The 20,097-nt window shown below is 39.5% G+C and overlaps 1 protein-coding gene across 2 annotated transcripts in view; it reads right to left on the bottom strand.

Moving 5' to 3' along the window:
• The window catches only part of spry2 (sprouty RTK signaling antagonist 2), a 40,240-nt gene extending 23,167 nt beyond the window's left edge, over positions 1 to 17,073 (bottom strand). Inside the window, exon 1 of one of the 2 annotated variants that reach the window (XM_034175591.1) lies at positions 16,614 to 17,073. The gene's annotated coding sequence lies outside the window, so the exon portion shown is untranslated. Of the gene's footprint in view, positions 1 to 3,064; positions 3,174 to 16,613 lie in introns of those variants that run through there. The other variant, XM_034175597.1, reaches the window with a different exon arrangement.
• Between the last annotated feature and the right edge of the window lie 3,024 nt (positions 17,074 to 20,097).

Genomic DNA, 20,097 nt, shown 5'->3' with positions numbered 1-20,097 from the left:
CAAAGCGACGTTACTGGAAGCCACACCCTCACAAGACAACGTTACCCGACGCCAATTTATGATTCCTGCTGTGTTCCATTGTCCCTGAAGTATAAATCACGCAGGATTGTTTTTATACCGTGTACACAAAGCAGTAAAACTACACGCTCAAAAAAGAGCACAGAAAAAAAAAAATGCTGACTGCAGCTGCTGCTCCTCGCTCTTCTCTCACAAAAGTGTTTAAATAAAAGCCATAAACGTCCTGCTCACAGACTGATTGCCAGAGACAGGACATGTCCGCATGCAGTAAAGAGTCCGGACATCTCCAGTCCACTCACTGATGGTTCATTCATGCGCGCACATGTGAATAATTAAAAGAATGAAAAAAAAAAAACTGTCTGGCTGCAGGCAGTTTGTTCCTTGTTCTTCCCTCAAACTCTCTCAGTGTTAAAAAAAGATATAAGTCCTGCTGACAGACCGATTGCCAGACACAGGACATGTCCACATCAACTATAACTCCAGACATCTCCACATTTACTCACTGACGGTTCGTTCACGCGCACGCGCATCTGCCAGTCAAAGGAGGAAAGGTAAACTATAACAGAACTCAGAGTGTAGACCTGCAGCTCAGCACAAGAACAAATATAAACTAGAAGAGAAGTCAGAGTACACAGTAGGGCTGAAACGATTCATCGAGTAATTCGAATAATTCGATTACAAAAAATGTTTGAAGCAAATTCTTTGCCTCGAGGCTTCATTTAAAGCTGTACTACATACGCCAGGCCTCTATGTGGTGCTGTAACGCTCCCACAAAAAAAAAACACAGAAGAAGACCATAGCGCTAATCAATGTAGCAGGCGATGCTACAAGTTTGCAAAGCCACACGCTGAGTAAAATAAAGCCTTTTAAGAGAAAGGGTCTGCGCAGATCATCTGAAATGGACTTATTGCGCATTTTAAGTGAAGCAGTGTGTTTGTATATAATTAAAAAAAAACAAAACAACACACGTTTTGCTCCACTAGCCGTTCTCCACCTCCGCAGATGAAGTGAAAGGATGCGCACTTTAAATGAGTCATGTTTAATGATTAAAAAAAGCTTTTATTCAGATTTGGTAAGAGATTTTAAAACAGGCAGCTTTTGTGGAAATCCACAGCCGTTTTTCAAAGGCTCTGTTATTCGCCAAGTATCCACAGAAAACAAAGAATTTGACTTTGGTTTGAGCTACACTCTGTATGGCATGTAGAAATATACACTAAACACTGAATAAATCACAGTAATAAAAAGTGCAAATGATATATGCAATAAGAAGGAAAAAAAGAATGCACACTGAAGATTTCACAGACTGCCTGGGCTTATGGTTTGACAAAGCTCTAAAACTCTTAATATGAAAAAATTAATAACCCGGCAGAACAGAGAGAGAGAGCATCCTAAACTTAAAAATCTGCATGATGGCACAGAAACATTGTGCCACTGCTTAGGGAGAGCCCCGCCACTACTGATATTGTTTAAAAATACAAAGTACTTTTTATCCGATTACTCGATTAATTGATAAAATAATCGATAGAATATTAAATTCCAAAATATTCGATAGCTGCAGCCCTAGTGCACAGTCTGTCTGCTGCCAAACTGTGCACTTGATTTCTCTCTGCGTCGTCATAATGCCACAGGACTCGAAGCAGGTCCGGTGTGGTTATGACAGAGTTTGAGGGAAGAGCAGCAGCAGTGGCAGACAGTTTTTTTTTTTCACGTGCGCGCACGAACAAATAGTCACAGCAACTCGCTCCGTGTGTGAGAGTCATAAAACGCAGGGCAGACGAAGACAACACACTGGAAATTGTTTTTTTCCTCATTTATTCCTTTATTGGTTCATTCTACTGGTGCTTATAGTTGCTAAAACTTGGATAAAGTTACTTGCACCAGTGCTAGTGCAGTATAAAATTACGTGCACCGCTCGAATAATACATGCACAAACTAGCACATGCACGTACTATTTCGAGCCCTGTTGTCAATCACAAACCAAAAGTAAATGAAAATTTCACAAATGTCTCAGTCTTATGAACACTAGGTGTATGATTTTTACTCCTTGTCAACAGGCCAATTTAAACAGTGGTCAGAAATTCTGGCTCGGTCATTATGAGAAATACTGTAGTTTCTGGTTGAAGATGATTTCAAGAATGGAGTGCTTATCACACAATGTACATCAGATTCAGGAATCCAACAACAATCATCTCTGGATGGCCAGTAGAAGGTTTTAGCTGGTCCATGAGGGTGCATAAACTTAATCCTATAGTCACCAACCTCCTCTGAGACCTCCTCCACCAAACCGATCCATGGTACATTATCATAGCTGCAGCATGCAAAGTTTTGAGGTCAAACAACAAGAGGCATTTCAGCACTGCCTTCATGTTCATTACACAAGAGTCCTTGAACTGCCACCAAATCTGGAGGGTTCATCTGTTCACTGAGTTTATAGACATCTTTGACAACGAAACAGGGACAAAACGATAGAACTGTAATGTTCCTTTAATGGTCTGAGCCAGGTTTAATCGAGGCTTGAGTTCATCTTCACAACTACACACAACAGTTAGAACAGGAGTAAGATCTTTTCTGAACATACGCTAGTTTGTTTGTGTATGTATACATGTTAGCTTGTTGTTTAAAGACTTGTTTCTGGTGCTCAATACATGCGAATGTGAATCGTCAATTGTTCAAGATTTTCCAACATTTTTAAAAAAGTTCTGTGCAAGATTTGAAAGAGTAGCTGATTAATTGTCTGTAATAAGTTTTCAAAGTTAAAAATGAAATATTATAAAAGTTGGAAAATTTAAAATTCATACCTTAAATGGACAATGTATCTCTGGGGATACAGGGTGTAAAATTGAAAATAAAGATCATATTTTGATAAAAATCATGGAAGTATGTTATTATAGCCTTGATTCATTAGAAAATAGCAATTAATTTTCAAAAAAACGTATATGTCATTGACCATTTAAGGCTTAAAGAAACCATGGAAGTAATATTAATTCCAAGAAGAAATTAAAAACTTGAAATGGTAAATAAGTTTATGAAACTCTGGAGTACTTACATTTCTCACACGTAGAAATCATTAAGGAAATCAGAATTAGGACTCTGTTCTTCCCTTGTTTTAAGGAAACTAAAAACTTGAAATGGTTGTCAGTTTCTTTGTGCAAGCTGCTCACAGCATGTGACCAGAGCCTTGAGTATACTCTATGCTTCAGATGAGAAACACTGACTTCTTCCTGGAAATTGCTATCATAACACAGACTACCCAAAAAACTTAGTTAGCAGGGAAATGGCAAAAAGTAATCAGAAAACTAAACTGTATTGTAAACATTGATTAGAATATGGGCTTGTTTAGAACTGTTAAAACTGCAAGGTACCACAGCTGAATGACATGCATATTGGCTCTGTATGCATATCTTCTGCACTCTGTATACACAGAATTTACCAGATATCTTGAGGTAGCCCTATATTCTATTCCAGTTTGCTCAAGTATGAAAAAGAAAACCCCTCCAAATTTTTTTATATGTTGTAGTTGACATATAGGGCTACATTTTTCATAATGGGGCCCAAGAGGTTGGGCGTGTCCCTCAGTGTCAATTTCAGGGTCAAAATATAGGTCAAAAGGTCATCCAACTAAAAAGTACCCAAATGCAGAAAACAATGCCAGGTTTAGATTCCTTAGGTTCTCCCCATTACATTAGAAATGTCTTGTTTTTTTTTTTTTGGTTTTTTGTTTTTTAAATCGGACCAGTGGTTGCTGAGTGACAGTAATTTGAAATTTGGCGGTCGCATCCTTTTTTGCGAAAAAGTTAAAGAATGAAATTAGGGGTGAGGTTTAAAATTTTTTTTTTTTTTTTTGGGTGATTTGTGATGGACTGACCCCAACATGCACACCTTGGCAAGCAAATATCCTGACTGAAGCAATCTTCAACATGTTGGTGACTGACATGAGACCGATCTGACTTCACCACAATGATGGAAAAGAAATATGGCAACTTTTGAGAAGGTCAGGCTCTCTCTCACTCTTTCTCTCACAATTTGTTTTATTGGCAAGAATGTATTAAAATATTGCCAACAATAACACATAGTAAAATAAATCATTAATTGGGCAGCACAGTCTTGTTTGAGGGTGGGCACAAAGGGGTTAAAATATGACTAATGTGATGCAATAATCCTCCATCTGGGGACAGCCCTCTCTGAGTTTTTGGGCAAATTACACAGCAAAGTGAAAATGCAAAGAAAAAGTGACAATGTGGTGTAAAGTGGACATGTGTTGTGGGTTGTTTATGTCCCGGAGCTCAAACATGTCAAAGTGGTTGTGCAGGCGAGAGAACACAGCACCTCTGGTTAGCTGTGTAGGCTAACACTTAAAGATACGACCTCTCCCATTTACCTTGTCTTCCCTTTTCCACTGGGAACCAAAAAAAAAAAAAGTCTACTTTTCATGACTGCAGCCGAAAACATAACAGTACACCTTTTAACTTTGTGAAGTTATGCTGTTTTAGTATTGCGCAACAGGAGGCTGTAGGGCTGCGTACCAAACGTCTGTACTTTTGTGGCACAGACCGAAATGCTTCAATAGTACCGAGAATCAAAACATGCCTCGTCTTTCCGTGCCAAGTTTCGGTACACAGAGGTTAATCACGTGCAAGAAGAGCAGTCCAGCACAGCCGCCCCCCTCTCATCATTCAAGCCCACCTGTGGATGTTACAGAGCACGAGCAGCCTGATTCAAAATCTCCACCTACCAGACTCTGCTTCATCTGAGAGTACCAAGTTAGATAGATAAAGATAGATTAATAACTTCTCTTTCCAAATGTTGTAATACAAACAATAAACTGCAATCGATCAAAACGTTTTTTTCCCCCCCCTCACAAAATGATACGTCCTGCGCTGACGTGGAGCAGGACTCCGGCTGACCTCAGCTCAGAGGTATGGCGTGACACTGATGCCAAAATGTCTGAAAGGAAATGCTTTGACAAAAACTGCAGTGTTTTCAAGTGTTCTTTTGCACTGGAAATTATTTGTTGTTTATTTTTTCAGTAAGAAAACTGCTTGGAGTGAAAAATTACCAAAGCTGAAAAATAAAACTCAAGATTTGTACGATGTGTAATGTCATTTTCTTTTTGTTAGAACTGATCTTATAAAATTGGTATAGAAAAAAGTATCGTTCAGGAACTGGTATCAAAGTGAAGGTATCGGTATTGGTACCAATATCGAAAATTTTTGATTGATACCCAGCCCTAGGAGGCTGTCCCCAAAAGTGGTCAAATCTCGTGATATCACGCAGGAGTTCAAAAAAAGACTGCGCTCCCCTATTATATTGAGTGATATAATAAACAATAGCAACATTTAAAAACAAGTATCAACTGCATGCTGGTGCAATAAGCCACAATTTACATATGATCCGATTAGTCAATCACCAATTGCAAAAAGCATCAGTATCACAATCATCATTTGTGGCAGCCCGAGTAACAGTCCAACTGCAATGTAATTTTTTCAGGCAGTAGTGTCACGGGCCGTTACTCTGTTATAGCACTAGCGAGAACTACAACCATTATGGTGATAGTTTAATCTATGTGACAGTGAAGGAAATTTTTCACATTAAGACTATGGCCTGCATATATCGACTCAAGGCCCACTGACACAAGCATGACTTTGATTCACGCACTTGCACACAGGTCGTTGTGACGATCCCACCCGCTGTGATCCCAGCTGGACGCCTGCTTCATTCCACCGCCTGCCACACGGTCTACACTGGATGCTGCGTATATAAAATAATTATTGCATAGTGGATTAATTATTTTCTCTGCAAGTTGTCTGTTGAAAACGGGTCTAATCGCTTCCTGAATCACAGAGGACCGCTCCAGCGGCGCCGTTTGCACACGCCCGCTCAACAAGCCGGACAAAAGCATTTGGAGCCATCTAAAAAGGTAATTATGTGTCACGTTTAAATTGTCATGGCTCGGGAAAACAGTTGCATTTTCTTTCCTTCTTGTGTGCAGCTGTTAAAGTATGTTTATGATAGATTTAACATCTTCTAATTATTCAGACAAACTGCACTCTGATGCAATCCACTGATGCAACCACTCACTCTGTTCACTTCTTTACGCCACTTGACGAGCTGCATGTTGTGTTGGCGAGTAGATTGCGCCACATAGCACGACATTCATACGTGAAGGATTTTTTGAACATTTCAAAATTCTCTTTGCGCAATTGCACGAGCCGGCATCCCTCTCACGTTCAGTCTGCACCTGCTATAGACAAGTTTACTCTCCTGCACGACACAGGTCGTGCAAGTGCGTGAATCAAAGTCATGCTCGTGTCAGTGGGCCTATATCCATAAAATATCTAGTTCATGTTATGCAAATTTAGAGCCCATCAGCATCTCAGACAGGATAAAAATAGGTGATGCCACACCGGCTGCATGTATGATGCATCAAGACAAATTCCAATGTTAGCACCCTCGGCCCATATATGGACCAATGTAAACCTCAACCTAAACTGAGACATCTGACCTTCATTCAGACAAAATCACTCCCTGTTTCAACTAGATCATCTGCCAAATCCAGAAAGCTTCTTTGTTTAAGACTTATTAACTTTAAGTTCATGTCCTTCAAATCACTGTTGATTAGCGTTCTAATTTTGGAACATCTTTTAGATACGACTGGCTCGTGAGATCTGATTAAAACGACTGCAGGGCTGTACAGTGCGAGCGTTTTGCTCGCATATTGCGCCTAAAATTTGATTGTGCAAGGAAAAATAATAAAACAGGCGCACGTGTGCGAGAATGTATTTCAACCCTTTCATTTGCATTTTGCTCCTAAAATAAATACAGTGGTCCCTCGCTATAACGCAGTTCACCTTTCGCAGCCTCGCTGTTTTGTGGATTTTTTTTAGTCCAATTTTGCATGCCTTTTTTTTTTTTTTTTTTTACAGTGCATTGTGTTCTGCGGCCTCATCAAGCAGCCGGTCGCGACACTACAAAGGGAGAGCATGCACATTGTGTTCTGCATGTCTGTTTATAAGAATCTTCTCGCCCAGAAGAAAAAAGAGCACCAACAACTACCCATAACTGTGTTCTACACTCAGAAAAACACACCTGCAGCGAGGTGTGAGCCAGTGGAAAAAGACGTGACAGTGCAGCGGCGCCAGGACGATGACGCGCGATCAGAGGAACTGTGAAATACTGGTCAGTGACACATAATAATTTAATACACATAATAATAATAATTTCTTATGTGTCCAACCTCGTACATTGATCGTTAAAATTAAATTTGTTAGTTCTAAAAGCCATCATAATTATTTATAGGAAAACGTTCTACTTTTATTTCTCAAACAAATGTTTGGGCCTGAAAACAGGTTGGTCTTATTTTTCTCTTCCCCCCCCCCCCCCCCACTCCAGACACATAAGGGGCCACATGCGCGTTCCAATTTACTCAGGAAAGGGGGTACATTTAAACCGTTCGTCTCGGGAAGATTTTTCCCGAGAAAGTCGAGGAAAGGGGGTTGCTTTTCAAACAGGGCTGCCACAACTAGTCGTCTAGTCACGACAACGTCGACTAATGAAACCGTCGACAACTAATTTAGTAGTCGACGAGTCGTTTATTTTATTTAAGTCTTTGTTTTCTCTCAATTCATAGTTTTAGGCAGCGAGCCGTCCTGTCGTCATTTGAACATTCAAACTTGGATAAGATGGCTGATTAAAACGGTGGCCGTCTTGTTCAAAGCCGTCTAAAATGAGTCAACTCGCTGCAGACTGTAAACGGAGGCACGAGACGTTACATTCTGCCGAGAACCATCAGTGCACGTGACACAGCGAGCGTGGAGAAGAGAGAAGATTTTAACCCGAGTGAACATGTTTTTTAAAAAAAAACAAAAACAACAACAACTACTTTTCTTTACTTTTCTCTGCTCTTTCTCTACCGGTGTTTTCTGACGGCACCGACCTGTTCACACCATGTGCGCATCGTATACTGACTTTATGAGATCATGAGATGAAATAAACGGTCAAATATCCTTAAAAACATCCTTAAAAAATGAGAATATATAAATGAACTGAGGAAAAATTACGCAAACACTGGATAAAAATAAAACCCTGCTATGGAGAAGCTGCAGTGATGTTCAGAGGCACAGATCACAAAAAGCAGGTGAGAACTCTGAACTTTAACAGCTGCTATTTTCCAAAGGTTTTTATTTGTTCAATCTTAAGCGATGAGGAGAAATAAATGACTTCATCACACTAAAATGAACTGGAGTCAGAATAAAAATACAAGCTGCTGATTTTTGTTATTTTCCAAAGTTATTTAAGCTGCAGCTATATGTTTTATTCATTTCAAAGTGAGTTACCTCTTATTTTATTCTGATTTATTTATACAAAAAATATGGGGAGTCTAATCAGCCTGCATTGTTCTGTTCAGTTTATATCAGTTTTCCTGCACATGTCTGTGTATTTTTTCCTCTTTATAAGAGTTTGGTGTTTGCATTTGCGCCACAAAGTTTTAAAACACAATAAAATGTTCACACTTTTCTTTATAGCAGTTCTGTAATTTCAGAAATGCAACAGAAACAACCACAAATCTGAAAAAGTTGGGACTATAAGTAAAATGAAGCTAAAAATAAAAATGTTGCAGAGTTGTCTTGGTGGCTTCCCTCACTTGTCTCCTTCCAGCATGGACATTTAGTTTTTGAGAACTGCCTACCTGACACAGATTTACTATAAAGTACCACACTGTTTGTATTTCTGAATGATTGATGTAAATGAAGTCTAAGAAATAGTCACTGATTTGGAAATGTTCATGTTTTTATCCCAACGTTTCTCTGAAAATGCTGCAGACCTTAATTTAGGAAATTATGTATGATCTGACTAGTCGACTAATCGCAAAAATAATCGTTGACTAGTCGACTATCAAAATAGTCATTTGTGGCAGCCCTATTTTCAAACCATCTCCCGAGATTTTCGAAAAAGGGGGTATTTTTTCGTCAGACCCCAGTAAAAAATAAAATTATAAAAAAATATCATGCAAAAAAGCCCGTGATGGGGGGGGTGATTGTCTGAAGGTTTTCCCTAGATAGGGGGTATATTTTCAACATGGGGAACAAGCATAGGTACCCCCTTGAATTGAGGAGTGGGGGGGGCTGTGATTTTTCTACTCAGGTTTGAACTTTGAGAGTGTTTACACACGAGAGAAAAGTGAGAAAATGTTCATGCCTGATTGAGAAAAGTGTATAAAGTGTATAGTGAGGGGTTTTACAGCTTTAAAACATCTATAATAATTGTAAAAAATAACGCTGGCCACTTCGCGGATTTCACCTATCGCGGGCTATTTTTAGAATGTAACTCCCGCGATAAACGAGGGACCACTGTACATCCCATAGAGAAAACCATTCCCACATCTGTACAAATCAACAAGAGTGTGTCTGTGAGAGTGTGTGCTGTGGACCGTTGGTTGAATGTAGCTAAGCGTAGCAGGCAACCCGAGTATAAAAAGTGGGACCCGGATGTTATGTGTGTGTGAGGGTTTAAAATAATACAAGAAATACACAGCAAAAAGTAATGAAATGGACAAAAGCAATGATGTAAATAACGATAGAAAAGGAAGTAAAAAACAATGAAATAAATACAATAGAATCATATAAAATGTGCATGTGTGTGTGGAAAAGGTACTCTCTGTACAGTATGTGTCTTTGCGTTAATAATAAAATTGTATCAAGAAATTTCACAGTGCTCCTAAATTTTTATCTGTGCTGCTAAATTTTTTCATTTAGGAGCACCTGTGCTCCTAGTGAAAAAGCTAAGCGTACAGCCCTGGACTGGCTTGTGAAATCTGATTAAAACCAAATGTCCTCCTACCTTTGAATGAAAGGACTTATGTTGTAATTTTGTGCTATATAAATAAGTTGAATTAAATGTCAGCTGTTTCGTATTTGTATGTTTTACTTTGGTCACAGATTCAACTTACAGGCTTCAAGGGATTTTATGACTACTGATTTTTCATAATTTTAGTCAAATGGTCCTTATGTATTTATTTAGATGACACGTTATGTCCAAGCTTCAACCTCTGGCCATCTGAGATATCTTGCAGTTTCTTGAATTCCAACTTGAGACTGACTCTAGCAGTTAAGAAGCAGCGCGCTCACTGACTCCTTCTCTCTTCCCTTTTCTCTTTCTCAACACACGCACGGTGCCGTTTGTGTGGAATGAAAATGCACGCCAGACTGTTCTATGCCCGAGTCTGCTCTACTTCAGACTAGCGCTGAAACGATTCGTCGAGTAACTCAAATAATTCGATTACAAAAATTATTTGAGGCAAATTCTGTGCCTCGAAGCTCCGTTTAACGTTGTAGTACATGGGTGATTCTTAGACTACGGGCACTTATTATGTCCTTTGATCATATTGTATGAAAAACAGAAAAAAGGGGAAATTTCACACTTTTATAGTTATGTTTACAATGAAAGTGTGTTAAGAAATTTGTTCTAGTAGTCTATGATGACTTTTTCACCTTTTTTCAGCATCATTATATGCAAATATTGCCGTTTTGTGCTTGTCCCACACCCAGACTTTTGATCTTCAATGATAAAAATGAATGGTAAAGAAACGTTTTTTGTAATGTTTTAAAATATCTCAATAAAATATCAGTAAAATAATCAAAACATAATTGGGGTATTCAATGTCATACAACTGTTGTGATTTAAAAAAAAAAAAAAAATGTAGTTGTCCCACACTATTGCCGTAATTTCCACCACAACACTGTAATGTCCTTTTAAACAGTTTGTATGAAAGATTGTTTGGGTAGTTTCTATGGAGATACACAGTGACATCAGAGCACATGTATATAGCACCAAATCATAACAAACAGTTGCCCCAAGGTGCTTTATATTGTAAGGCAATGGTGTGGTGGAAATTACATTTACAAGGCCAATAGTGCCCGTAGTTAAAGAATCACCCACATATGCCAGGCCTGTTTGTGGTGCTATAACATCCCCAGGAAAAAACAGAAACAGAAGAAAACTAGAGCATGCGCATAAGCCGTGTAAGAGCAAATCAACTTAGCACAAGAAGCTACAACTTTCCGACGCAACTCGCAGAGTAAATAAAGCCTTTTTAAGAGAAAGAAGGTGCACACTGATCATTTTAAATAGTCTTACTGTGCATTTAAAGCAAAGCAGTGCGTTTGTGTATTAAAAAAAAAAAAAGAAAAAAAAACACAGTTTGGTCCGCTGGCTGCTCTCCGCTCTACGTGCACTTTAGGTCAATCAAGTTTATTCAAAAACCACCTTTATTTTGATTTAACACAAGTTTTCATCAACAGAGTGCATAGCGGATTCGTCATTGTGGCTTTTGTGGAAAAGCTGCACTCCAGAGACCAGTTTTTCACAGGCTGTGCTCACGTTCACGTGTAGCCTGACTGACTGAGGAGAGACCATCTGCGCTTGCGGTCCGTTTGCGGACCTGGAAAGATCCAAAACTTGTAAAGACGTGAAAAAATAAAGAATTACCCAGGAAAATAGAAAGGGATACACTAAATTTGACAATCTGCGTGATGGCGCAGCGGCATTGTGCCATTGCTTAGGGAGAGCCCTGGACTATTGATGTTGTTTAAAAATGCAAAAGTACTTTTTATCCAATTACTCGATTAAATAATTGTGAGAATACTCTATTTCAAAAACATTCTATAGCTGTAGCCCTACTTCAGGCTTTCAGTGAGTGGTGACACATATAGCTCAGCGGCTTCCTTATGAAAAATGGAGAGGTTTTCAAAATAAAGCTCTTGGGGCAGCTTGGGGGTGGGAGTTAGCTTTATGCTTCGACTAGAAACATCGTCACGTTTTAATATTGATAGTTCTTGTGCCCTGAGAGCTCATCACAGTCCCAGATAATGTTTCTATCCTCTGACTTTTCTAAAGAAATCAGATTGTAAAAGTGATGATATGTATGTTACATCATATTTATATTTATTATATCAATTACTTATGGCCTCTGAATATGGAGGGACTATGTATATGGATGGCTTTATTACTTAAATGGTGAATACAATGTTTTTGTTAAATCTTTGAATTAAAGCTGAAAGGTCTGACACCAAAAGCACATTGGGATTGTTTCATTTCAGCTCCACTGTTGTGGTGCACAGGGGTAAAAAAAAAAAAAAAAAAAAAAAAAAAAAGAAAAAGAGAAAAAAATTCAAAAATTGTTCAATTACTTTTGGACCTAACTAGGGCTGCCACAATTAGTCAACTAGTCACGATTATGTCGACTATTAAAATCATCGGCAACTAATTTAATAATCAATGTCAGATTGTTTTTTAAGCTTTGTTTTTCTCGCGAAGCTGCCGCTGTACCTTCTGCTGCCTTTCTGTCCTTGACACATGTGCAGTAGTAATCTGGGTCAGCCCTGATGTCACCAGAAAAGTTATGCCAAAACAATGCCATGGCTAGCCAGCAACAGAGCTCTAATGTTTGCAAATATTTTAATCAAATTAATGAGAAATACGGGCAATGTAACATCTGCAAGGCAGAAGCTGCCTTCCACAACCATAGAACAGCGATGCAGGAGCATCGCGAAGGAAGGGCGTCGGGCTGATTCAATCGAGGGACAGTCGTCTCTGTAAGCTAATTGGCTAGTTAGCCGCTAACATTACCGTCTATAGTGAGCTACTTACTTATATTGAGAGCTGTAAAGGTTAACAGTAACAATGATGATTTTATGGGCCTTAGCACACGTGTTATGCATTTTGCAGTAATAACAGCGATGTCATGTTTGAAGCTGGGTTGTGAGCGCTGCTGCCACTACCTTCGTGTACCATCGGAAATTACAGGGCAAACTCAGCCTGTTTGCTTGGATTTTTTTTTTTTAATCTGGGTGATGGGGGAGGGGTCAGCTTGGGCTCAGGCACCTTATATAGGCCAGAATTAATCTTTTGTGTGGATACAATTAATTATTTTGCCACCAACAACTGCTGAATTTGAAACAACAAAAAAGCAGCGGCAGCAGCAGCTCCTGCACGCACTTATTATTTTTTATTAAATATAACAATATGAGTGTAGGCAGTGTGACAATCCAGCCTTTGTGTACATGTGGCAACAGATAAATAATTCAAATGATTATATAAAGAGCTGTTCTGGAAGGCAGAATTCACGTTGTGGATCAGTGGCAGCTTGTGGAATAACTGCACATGGGGCGTCAATGTGCGTTCACACGGATTGATCAATTTACTGCTCAACGAATTGTGACTTTTTTTTTACTTTTTTACTTTCATTCAGGAATCGCCGTGTGACTGGGCCATAAAATGGACAATTATTTACAGTCAGGAGGCCCCAAACAATCTACATGGAATCCTTAAATGGGACTTGCCTCATTTAATGACCGGGTCAAAACTTGGTCTGAAAAAAAAATTCAAAGCCTACCTTAAATAAGTGCCGGACATTTCTAAGTCTGCTGCAGAGTGGTACCTTAAAATCTTAAAGCCTGATTTATGTTTCTCCAGCTTTTTAACTCTGTGGCTATGCAATGACATCTACATGCATGTTACACTTTAAAGTTCTCTGTCTTTATGCAGTTTGCCACAGGAAGAGTGGCTTTTTCTGGATTAATTTGTCCCTCAACAAGCTCCAGTTCTTTATACAATTATCAGCCTCCAAACCAACGATACGGTATGTACCATTTTCTCCATGAATTGCAGGTCATTTGAGCATCGTTTTCAAACTCCTTGTAAAATTGGTCTGGCCACAATAAAAGGCCACTCTGAAATGTGCAGTTTTGCTTTATTGGGAGGAGGGGGGAGTCAGAAAACCAGTCAGTATCTGGTGTGACCACCATTTGCCTCACGTAGGGCAACACATTTCCTTCGCACAGAGTTGATCAGCAGCCATCGAACGTGAGCATTTACCTATTCAAGTCAGTTACAATGACGAACTGCAGTCAGGTCCAAATGTTTTCTGCAGCTTGTTCAGCGCGCAATCGGCTCCGACTGGAGCAGTCCTCTGTGATGCAGGAAGCAATTAGAGCTGTTTTCAGCAGCCAACTTGCAGAGAAAATGATTAATCCGCTACAAAATAATTATTTTATATACGCAGCATCCAGCGTTCGGCAGTCGGTAGAACAAATCACAGCATCCAGCTGGGAACACAGCGAGTGGGTCCGTCAAAATGACGTGCATGCAAGCATCAAGTGTCAGTGCACCTTTACTTAGCTGTAAACATCAACATTAATGATGATGATGTCATTAGCCTTAAGGCCCCCTGACACTTGCACGACTTTGATCCGTGCACTTGCACGCACGAGAGTAAACTTGTCTCAAACTCATTGTAAACTGTGGGCAGCTTCATGCACGTGCGCAAAGAAAAATTTGAAATGTTCAAAATCTCCATCACGCATAAATGACGTGAACTTCAAGTGAACATTGCACAAACAAGTCAAAAACACAGTGTGTGAGTGCAAGTGATTGCGTCAGTGCCCCGCATCAGAGCGGAGCTCGTCTGGTTGATTATAACGAGATGTTAAATCTATCAAACATACTTTTACAACTGCACACAAGAAGGAATGAACATGCAACTGTTTTACCAAGCTATTACAATATAAGCATTACAAATAATTACCTTGTTAGACTCTTCCACATGCATTCTCCACCACATTAAGCATGCGCACGAGAGAGACAGAAAAACTGCAACTGGAGCAGTCTGCTGTGCTTCCGGAAGCGATTAGAGGTGTTTTCAACAGCAAACTCCAACAGAAAATGATTAATCCGCTATGAAATAATTATTTTATATATGCAGCATCCAGCGCACAAACATGTGGCATCCAGTGGAACAAAGCATCCAGCGTCCAGCTGGGAAAACAGTGGGTGGGATCGTCACGACGATGTGCGTGCAAGTCCGCGAATCAAAGTCGTGCAAGTGTCAGGCCAACTTTAGCACACATATGTGTTTGCTGTAACGTTATAAGAGCAATGTCATGTTTGGATAGGAAATGTGATAATGCTAATGTTTTATAATGCGACGTTACAGTCGTAAAAAAATATGTTCCTCTTCAATGGATGACTGTTACCAAGTTAAAGTTGAACGATCATCGTAATTGTCTTTATCTTTTTATGTGTCTTTTAGTTAACACATACCATAAAAATGTCAAGCTTGACGCTAATGATGGTTATATAAGAGCAGCTGCATACTGGTGCGATAAGCCGCAATTTACGTATGAACCGATTAATCAACTAAACGCAAAAATAATCAGTGACTAGTCGATTGTCAAAATAATCGTTTGTGGCAGCCCTAATATATGCACAACGGTGATAAAGGCTCTATTCTATTCTAGAGTGGCCTTTTATTGTGGCCAGCCTAAGGCACACTTGCGCAATAATCATGCTGTCTAATCAGCATCTTGATATGCCATACGGTGGGATGGATTATCTCGGCAAAGGAGAAGTGCTCACTAACACAGATTTAGACAGATTTGTGAACAATATTTGAGAGAAATAGGTCTTTCATGTATATTAAAAAATGTTTCAGATCTTTGAGTTCAGCTCATGAAAAATGGGAGCAAAAACAAAAGTGTTGCATTTATATTCTTGTTCAGTGTATAAATGCCTTGAGGTCCTTCAGAGCTGTCATGGGTGTCTTGGTGGCTTCCCTCACTTATATCTTTCTTGCATGTTTAACAGTTTTTGATAAATAGCAGATTTACCACACTGTAATTTCACATAAATTTAGTTCATGACTTGGAAAAGTTCATACATCATCCCTTAATTTTGCTAAAATAATTGGCTTTGTATTATCTACATTAAGAAAAAAAAAAATTCAAACTGTTAGGTGTGAAATTATTATTATAATTATTATTAAACCCCTGAATTAAATCTAAAAGTCAACACTACATGCACATCTTGTTTCATTTGAACACCAGTGTGGTGGTGTGCAGAAGCAATATTATTATATAAATAAATAATAAAAATAATCTAATAAAAATAATAAAAAAAAATGTCACATCCGACTACTTATGGACCTGACTGTACATATAAAGTCGACAAATAACGTTAATACTACTGAATGTAACATTCAGAGGATAAACAAAAAGCATTTAAACATTTTCTGGCGTCCCACATCATAAATCACTTTGTTCTTCTGATTTGGTCACTAAACTTCATAATGCTGGCAGTGGTGTTTCACATGCATTGGCTTGATGTGAAACTAAAATAAAAAAAAATATATAAAAAAATGTATCACTTTATGCTCATTGTTGCTCTGCAGTAAACACTTAAGTGCAGGAGAGAAAAGGGGTCAAAAAGTTAAGTACAAGTGGAGCGTGTCTCGCGCAGGGGGGTGGGACTAAAGACAAAATGTGCCAAGTTGGATACGACTACTTCCTAATAAAACAGTCACGAGCCGCGATAAGAGCAAGTACTGAATGAATAATAAACCATACCTAGCCACAGTTTTTGTTAGTGTGAAAGACACTTTGCATAAGTTAAAAAAAGTTTTGTATACGATTGGTTTAAACTGCACAACTCTAGCTAAGACGCTAACACTGCTATGAATCGACTATTCCCTGGAGTTTCAAAACAACGACATCAATGCAGAATGAGTTTTGACTTTAAAAAAAGAAAAAGGTGGACAGACTTACCGTGCACTCGACTCTTCAGCCCCCTTTTAGGTGAAATAAATCCAGTTCGAGGCGGTTAATTCCCTACAGAAACAAAGCAGTAAAATCCATTGAGAAAAGTTTGCAGCCGTGGCGCATTTAAGTTCAAAGCGGCGCAAATTAAACCCCGTGTTTCGCGCGAGGCGGTAAACTCAATTTAACGCCACTTTTTTTTTTTCTTTTTTTTTTAGCAGGTGGGGAGAATGAAAGCGAAGGGACAAAACTCCGGCACAGAAGTTGTTTGAATTATTTTCTCCACGGGGTCTGAAGGGCTGCAAAGTGCTTTTTTTTCTGGTGGGGAGTTCCTCCCCCCTGTCTACCCAGAGAGGAGGTCGGGATTTGGGCTGTAAATGGCGTCAAGCTGAAGGGGAACAGAGGGTTTATTGTTACAGCGGATATCTCGCATCCGGTGCTCAGCCATTGGTTGTTAGAAAGCAGCCATTCACACGCAGTCTGATCAATCCCACTGCTGGGAACTAATGTCAGGACTGACCTCTCACTACCCACCCCCAAAGTACCACTCCAACTCATTTGGTACCATAGTTCCTGCTGGTTTTCTTAGTTAACCACAGCATACACAATTTCACTAGGTTAGGGAAGACCGGGTATGGTTGTCACACTTTGAATAAGTTGGTTCCACTCCTCCAGTAGAGGTGGGCGGATCGATCCTAATATCGATAATATCGATACCAAAGCTGGTATTGATATTGAATGATCCTCGTGTAAAAAGATTGATACTCAAGCTTTTTTTCCTCTCTCAAAGTCTACTCTCTGTCTGTAAGAGCAGCGCTGCGCTGTGTCACACAACACGGAGCAGCGCACCCTTGTATTGTGGTTTGTCAGCCCTCTACCTCAGGAGATTTTGTTTTAAGTTGTGTTGAGTGATATTTTTTTAAACAAAAAATGTTGATTGTGATAAAGTATTTTGTTGTCACGTACACTGTTTGGCGAAATTCTATCCTAGGTCTTTTGGATCCTTTGGATCTATGAAATATGAAAAGGTATCGGCGTCTATATCGATATTGGTAATACTGGGCCTGTATTTACTTGGTATCAGCTCTATACCAAAATTCCTGGTATCGCCCACCTCTATCCTCCAGCCAGTGCAAAGGAGTCGGTATCGGGTTATTTGGTCACGTGACTTTTAGTCAGGATTCTGACATTTTTCTGATTGGCTGAGACATGCCGCTCTCTGATTGGCTGCAGACTTTGTTTACAACGTTTCAAACCTCCAAATGTTTTCGGTTGCTGTGCGAATTCCAGACACACAAAGCAAATACCTGGTTTCCATTTTGGTTTGACAGGGGTGAGATAAACTCCCACCCCCGACATTTGCGACATTTTGCAACTAGTTTGTCTCACTTTTCAAGTCTTTTGGTTTGTTTTTCACATTTCCGGCAGTTACGCCACAGCCAGTCATAGAGCGTGGCATGATAGCCAATAGCGGCCGATGTATCAGATGGACCAATCACAGCCATGTTTTCAAAAACACGCTACCAGTCTCTTTGTATAAGAGACTGTGGTACCAGTGCTACACTTTGGACTTCAGAGGAGTACAAGCGACATGCTAATACGTGTTCCGCTCAGTCTGTGAACAGGGACAATTCATTGTAGTTTTTTTCATGCCTGAATCTGACCGTCATATCCAGTGTCGCAGACCGATTGCCCCCCCCCCAAAAAAAAATCGTTCCACTCCGTTGTTGCGCATGCGTCATGGATTAATGGGATTATTAACCGTCAGATGACAAGGTAAATCCTCTTAAATCATTCTAAATTCAGTTTTAAGCAGAGACTCGGCGGAACTTCGTGATGCTTTGAAATGACCAACGCGCAGTGAACATATCAGCGAGAGTGCATTAATTAGAGAGAGTGGCGTCAACTCATGGAGCCATTTTGGTTCCAACTGCGCTGGACTACTGAATGAACCTTTAATGTCTTTGTTAACATTTTTTATAATCATTTAACCACATACAGCAATGCATCCAGGTACAGGTATTATGAAAATAAATATAAAAATCATTAAGCTATCAAATTTGCATAAATTTACGATTTATGATGATTTATTCAATTAATTTAAAGCCTGATTTTACAGCTGCACAGCTGTAATGCCATGTCATGCAATGAGGTGCGTGACAGTTTTAAAGTTCTCCGTCTCTGGATTGTGTTTTATTCTGGACTAATTTGACCCTCAACAAGCTTTTCTTTCTACAATCATCACCTCCAAATCAAAGGTAAGCTGTATATTTTCCTCTTTTTCTGACTTCGTGCGGTCAGACTTTTAATCACAGAAATGACTCCGGTCCCACTTTCCTCAAATTGGCGAGAGTCAGATCTGAACTTTAATTTGTACCTCTGCACGTTCAGACTGCTCTGGGTTTTTAATGGAAATTCAATAGCGATCAGGCGATGTAATCAGGCGGGACATTTTTTCCGATGGGAGCAAGATGTATGTAACAGATTAGTTACTGTCAGGAGGCACTGAACATCTATGGAGAATCCTGAATCGGGACCTACGCCTCATTTAATGACCAGGTCAAAATTTCCTCTGAAATTTTTTTCTGCCAAATGTATTTGATCCATTATCAAAATGTAAACAGCGTGCAGCAGCTTGGCATGTGCGTCAGGCTGGTGCAGGCTGTGGGTCAGAGTCTGAGCACGGTGTGAAAAAAAAAAACTCGGGCTTTATAATCACGGAAATGACTCCGGTCCCACATGCGAGGGGTTTTAATTAGAGGTGGGCGGATCGATCCTAATATCGATAATATCAATACCAACGCTGGTATTGATATTGAACGATCCTCCTGTAAAAAGATCGATACTCAAGCTTTTTTCTCTCCCACACGCACTGACTGCTGCACACGCAGATTCATCAAAGTCTACTCTCTGTCTGTAAGAGCAGCGCTGCTCTGTGTCACACAACACGGAGCAGCTTACCCTTTTATTGTGGTTTGTCGGCCCTCTACCTCAGGAGATTTTGTTTTAAGCTGTGTTGAGTGATTTTTATTTAAACAAAAATGGTGATTGTGATAATAAAGTATTTTGTTCTCATGTACAATGTTTGGCAACATTCTATCCTAGGTCTTTTGGATCCTTTGGAACTATGAAGCTTAAATATGAAAAAGTATCGCTATCGGTATTGATATCGGCAATACTGGGCCTGTATTTACTCGGTATCAGATCGATACCAAAATTCCCGGTATCGCCCACCTCTAGTTTTAATGGAAATACACTGCAATTGGACGGGACATTTTATCCAGTATGAGCAAAAAATCAATTATACGTATACAGTGTTTATTACATGGAAAACAATACAAAAGCTTGCGAATATCTGGTTTATATGATGACGGTTTAGGTGAGTTTTTACTGTATACGGATACGTTCGACCGTATAACAGGATGAACATCTGCCCATTATCAGACACAAGGGGGTTATTCCCATTCTAATCCAATTCAATCATTTGCATGGT

Source organism: Thalassophryne amazonica, chromosome 1 (genome assembly GCF_902500255.1).
Source record: "Thalassophryne amazonica chromosome 1, fThaAma1.1, whole genome shotgun sequence".
Taxonomy (NCBI): domain Eukaryota; kingdom Metazoa; phylum Chordata; class Actinopteri; order Batrachoidiformes; family Batrachoididae; genus Thalassophryne; species Thalassophryne amazonica.
This window is presented reverse-complemented; position numbering and strand designations above follow the sequence as displayed.